The sequence below is a fragment of the Pseudophryne corroboree genome, chromosome 10 (genome assembly GCF_028390025.1).
Source record: "Pseudophryne corroboree isolate aPseCor3 chromosome 10, aPseCor3.hap2, whole genome shotgun sequence".
In the NCBI taxonomy this organism is placed as follows: Eukaryota; Metazoa; Chordata; class Amphibia; order Anura; family Myobatrachidae; genus Pseudophryne; species Pseudophryne corroboree.
The window spans coordinates 204,654,631-204,660,630 of record NC_086453.1 but is presented as its reverse complement, the minus strand read 5'-3'; the positions used below and the strand labels follow the sequence as shown (position 1 = coordinate 204,660,630).

The following is a 6,000-nucleotide window of genomic DNA, read 5'->3' as shown; positions in this document are numbered from 1 at the left end:
TTGGCCACCGAATTATACCGCAAGGAGACAGCGACAAACAGTTTTCTTTTCCAGACCAGTTCACACTTCTCACCAACTATTGAAAACATCCCAAAAGGAGAGTATTTAAGGCTGAGAAGGAACTGCTCTGAAGACCATATCTTCAATAAGAAGAGTTGGGAATTGACTAACCGTTTCCAAGCCAGGGGCTACAGTAAACGCTCACTGAAACGAGCCTACTCAGCAACCAAAATGGTCCAAAGGGACAAACTCATCTTTGGAAAGAAAAACGCTATTTCTGAACAGGAGGACAGCATTAGATTTATTGGTACCTTATGCCCAGAATGGAAAATGTTGAAGAATGCTATATCTAAACACTTACCGATATTACAACTTGATCCTGATCTACTTCCGATTGTCAATACCCCTGTCCAGATGAGTTGGCGTAGATCTAAAAACATTAAAGATCAACTGGTTCGTAGCCATCTCCTGACTTCACCTCTGAAGAAACCCACGACAACCGGCTCTTTCCCATGTGGCCACTGCAAGTCATGTCCACAGATGTTACAAAAAGAGATGGTCACCGACAGATATGGACAATCGTTAAGAATACAGTACTTTTTCAATTGTAACACACAGGCAGTTATCTACTGTATAACCTGCAGCTGCGAGTTGAAATATATTGGCATGACCACTCGGAAATTGAAGGAAAGGGTTTTGGAACATATGGGCAATATCCGGAATGCCCAGCAAGATCTTATGCGAATGAAGCAACTTACTTCAGTTGCTAGACATTTTCACCTTGCCCATAAAGGATCAGCAAAAGAACTAAAAGTCTTTGGTCTTGACCGCATCCATCTGGGGATTCGAGGTGGGGATATCACCAAAGAACTATTGAAAAGGGAGAGGGAGTGGATTTTTCAACTGGGCAGCCTTAAACCATCCGGACTCAATGAAAATATTAACTACGGTGCTTTTCTATGAGCGGATTTTATTTTACTAATTTGATGCGTGTACATCGTCATTCCCAATTCGCTCACCCTTTCCTGCATGTGTATTTTATTCCTAATCCCCTCAAATTCTTCTCTCCCCCTGCTTTCTCCACCTTCAATTCTCCTTATTGCCCTCTCTTTTTCCCTTTCTCTTCTCCCCCTTTTCTTCCCCCCTTCTTCCCCCCCCACCCCCCTCCCCCTCTTTCCACCATATTTCTTCCCTCCTATAATAATTCCCCCCCCCTTTTTTTTCTTCTTCTTCCTTCTCTTTTGTTTCCATGGTGGTCTCCAGGCCTATTTTATATAATTTATTAATGTTCAAATTCCTATGTTCTTGATTCACCTGTCATCTATTCTTCTGTCACACATATTAGCCTTCGTTCTACCATGTGACCGGGAATCAGCCTTATCACCCTCATCTACATTTCACATTACTTGCGCTTCGCATTCCCCACCCCCCCTTGTGTCCATGTTCTTCTCTTAATGACACATTTTCACTCATTTTTTCACCCACATCCTATGCACTGTGTTCATGGTGACATTCACGCTAGTTTATGTGCGTGCATAGCCAGATTAAGGGGGGGATGCAGGTCATACTGTACTCCGGGCCCCCCCCCCTGTCAAGGGCCCCCCAGCCAGAGCACACTGACATCACTAGCTTTCCCTCTTAAGCAGCAGCAGAACCAGCAGCCAGAATGCGAGCAGGACAGTGTGCAGAGACACAGGAATATCATGTTTCATACCGACAGAGCTTTCTGACCAGAGGAGAGATAGAAGGGTGGAGAGAGCTGTAAGTGACACAGGGATCCCAGCTTCTCCTCCTCTCCGCCTGGGTGTCTGAGTCCTTTGTAAACAGTTATTCAACTAAACCATTTTGGTCTAGAGTTAGAGACACACACAGAGTCCTCCTGAGTCTTGTCCTAGTGTGTAAGAAGTACAAAGGCTACTGCTATTCTTGCATGTGACAAGATCTTTTTTTTTTCTAGGTGTATTTTAAGCTTAAATTGTCTTTGTTCCACTACAAGAAAGGTTTATAAAATAGTTATCTTTCAATTAGGTGTCGCTATAAAGAGTAGCCAGGCATTATTAAACGATTAGTTAAAACTAATATAAACCACTGGTTTAAATTTAATATACACAATCTTTACATCCAACCATGACCCATTCCAGGAGGGACAACATGCTCTCTGCCTGGACTTACTTCTTAATTTATGATTGCAATCACCTGTGTTGAAGTACCTTTCTTATCAATTAAATAGTTCAACACAGGTGACTACAATCATATATTAAGTGGGATGTCCAGGTAGACAGCATTTTGTCCCTCCTGGAATGGGACATATTGGGAGGTATGCAATTTAATATACACACCCCACCTTGCATCGGGGCCCCCCTGTCTTAAGTGCCCCGGGCACCCCCATGGCTTAATCCGGCCCTGTGTGCGTGGGTGTGCGCATGGACATATGGGCATTCATACACGGTTGCATGGCGTTGCACGTGATTTTATGCGAACGCATGCACATATATAAATCTATCCATCCCCTATCACCTTTTCACCTCCTTCACCTGTTAGTTCACTCACCCATACTGTCACACAATTTTTCTCATTTTTAACACATTTCACCTTACATCTATTAACTCAATTCTCTCTTCACGCTTTCCTTAATCTTCTAAGTGTACCACAAGCCATCTCTTTCTACACACTTGGACAGATCATTGTCCCCACTTACTGCTATCCCCCTCCTTTCACAACCTTCATAGCTATATCCATTTCTTCTCTTTTTTTACTCCTATTTATAATGTATGTGTTATATATATATATATATGTTTTCTGTTTTTTATTTCTTATATTTATACAATATATTTTCTCACTCTCTACTTATTTTTATTTAATATTTTTTCTTATTTTAGCATATTTATCATTATTATCAGTTTTATCTACTCTCTATCAGTTCAATATTTGATTACTAAGCTCTCCATTAAGCCCCGCATTGAGCCAATGCCCTCTTTTCCCTCTGCCAAAATTGGGCAAATTTGCCCTTCTCCAATATGGCCCCCCTCACATCATGTACGCTGCATTCCCATTCATATCACTCAAGCCCATTTTCTAATGATACAAGCCGCCAGTAGCAGCGGCCCGCTTACGGGAACTTTTAGCTCCTGCATTAAGTGGCACAGACCCAAGTAATATATAATTCCCGCCTGACGCTTTCCCCTGCGCACTATGGGCAATACTGCCCTTTTCCAACATGGCTCCATCTACATCCAGCATCACATGTCATGTGGTCCTGTCCATACAAACAGGTCTCCTGTTTCCACATACATCAGCTGGTCATATGGGCGGCCCAATCACGGGGGTGATAGCCGCTGACGCCTGCAGCAAGGATCTATCAGCATTAGTGCGACCTATGTTTTTCCCGCCCCCACCAGGGACGCGCCGGCGTTGATTGGCCAGCGCCGCCCTGTTAGGCATTTTTATACTGCCCAGATTCTCTACCCGCACCTCCAGGAAGTGAACAAGCCCTGCGGGGTGAAATGCGTTTTCCTAGCCAGCGGGTCCACCGGCACCAACCACGCCACTCGAGGGTACTTTGCTGCTGATCCCACACAGGTTATGTACACAGGCAGTGCCTGTGTTGGCATTTTTGAGCGTCAATTATTCTTGATATTAATTTCATAGGTGACCTAATTCTACTGGCATATTCTTTCTCACTGACAAATGTAACAAGACTATGTCTACTTTATTGTGACATATATGTTTATCTTCTTCTTTCTGTGTCAGTTGAATCACCTTTGTATGCATATAATCATCAAGGGGTTATTCTAACCAGCGTTCTAGGCTATTACTACTATTTCCTCACAACCGAGGAATATGGTATAATCCTTTATTTTTGAGTCACATTGAGCTAAACCATCGAACTGATATTTAAGCCTTCATACCAGCATATATATATATATATATATATATATATATATATATATATATATACCAATACTCTTGGTTTTTCCATTTGTTGTGGCAAAAGTCATTTACAGTATTACCAATGTCTATATCTAACATGAATTATTTTTGTGCATGTGCTTGATGTCAGCAAATGTTTGCTACCAGGACATATTGCACATAATTATTGACGATTTCTGCTCTTATCCTGTTTTTTCTTTTTTCTGTGGACTCTGATCTATGATCCAGGATGCACAATACCACCAGTGTGGGATCTGTTGCATCCAGCCTAACATAGAAAGCAGATCCACATCTATTGTGACCAATTGTCACATCTTCTTATATAGGTGCACTCTCATTGGTGTCTAACCCACCTATCTGTCTACTACCATACCACACTGCCAGTGCCCGATCTCGTCCGATCTTGGAAGCTATACGGTGTTGGGCTGGGTCAGTACCTGAGGGGGAGACTCACAGGGAATACCCAGTGTAGTAGACTTTTCATCTTTATGATGTGCGTTATTTGACTCCAACAGCAGTATCACCCCTTGTCTCTATCCTTCCTACAATATCTTTACCCTGATTGCATATTCCGATTACATAATCGCTCAAGACCCTCTGAGCCTATTATAAATAACATACACCTGTGTATTTGGTTGGTGACCGGTGGGAAGTGGGTAATGTCTCACTACCTACTGCCGGACCTGTCCAATATTCATACATTTGACAATTGACCATATGTTGGTCTCATCAATACAGATTTTCTGTACTGGTCGGGCTGAAACGGGTGTAGAACATTGAAGTGTCTACAGCCTTTCTTATCACATTCTGTGAGACAGGACCAGAACATTCCTTTATTTTTCAATTTAATATTCATTTTAAATTACATTCATTTTTGGATCCTATGTTGCTCAATGGGTAATCACGAGAAATTCTTTATAATGTATATCTAATAAAAGTTATATTTTATTATCCTTTATGAATATTTAAAACTACTTAAATTTATTTCAATTAATTAAGAGTGCGCCCACACAAGAGCCTTCCTTTCTTCTCCCACTATTGACATCTGACACAGAGCTGCAAGATACAGCAATGGACTACTGTTCTGTACTGCTATATACTGGTGATCACCACAATACAGCACTGTACTACTTTATACTGGTCACCACAATGCAGCACAAATATTGAGCACTGATCAGGAGAATAGAACTGAGTCTGACACGGAACTGCAAGATACAGCAATGGACTACTCTACTGTACTACTATATACTGGTGGTCACCACAATGCAGCACAGATATTGAGCACTGATCCGGATACTAGAACTGAGTCTGACACGGAGCTGCAAGATACAGCATTTACCTACTGTACTGTACTACTATATACTGGTGGTCACCACAATGCAGCACACTGAGCACAGATATTGAGCTTTTCAGGCAGAGAACGTAGCCACGTCCTCTCTGCTCAATTGACAATGCACGAGTGAAAATGGCGGCGACGCGCGGCTCTTTATATGGAATCCGAATCTCGCAAGAATCCGACAACGGAATGATGATGTTTTCCCCCGTTCGGGTTTTGCGTCTTAGGTGGGAAGAACCAAGGCTGCCTCGGACCCGTGTAAAGCACGTGAAGTTCGGGGGGGTTCGGATCTCGACGACCCAAACCCACTCATCTCTAGTATACTATCGCTTAATATACCTTCCAATATTTTCCCCACTATAGATGTCAAACTTACCGGTCTATAGTTACTGGGATGAGATTTAATACCCTTTTTAAATATTTGGACTACCTCTGCTATACGCCAGTCCTTCTGTATAATTCCTGATGCAATTGACTCACTGAAGATCAAATATATGGGTCTAGATATCTCTGCGTTAAGTTCCATAAGAACCCTTGGATGAAGTCCATCCAGCCCAGGAGATTTATTTATCTTAATTTTACTTAGTCTCACCCGGACTACTTCCTCCTTTAACCAATTACTTAGCAACGGGTCATTATTATAGTTTATGTTGTGCTCTACTCTCGTCAACCTGTCCTCTCTAGTGAATAATGATGAAAAGAAATTATTCAACAAATCTTCATTTACCCTATCA

At 42.0% G+C, this 6,000-nt stretch overlaps 1 pseudogene; it reads left to right on the top strand.

The window, feature by feature from the left end:
• Window positions 1-4,289: 4,289 nt before the first annotated feature.
• On the top strand, window positions 4,290-4,408 carry LOC134968225 (5S ribosomal RNA; annotated as a pseudogene).
• Window positions 4,409-6,000: the final 1,592 nt, after the last annotated feature.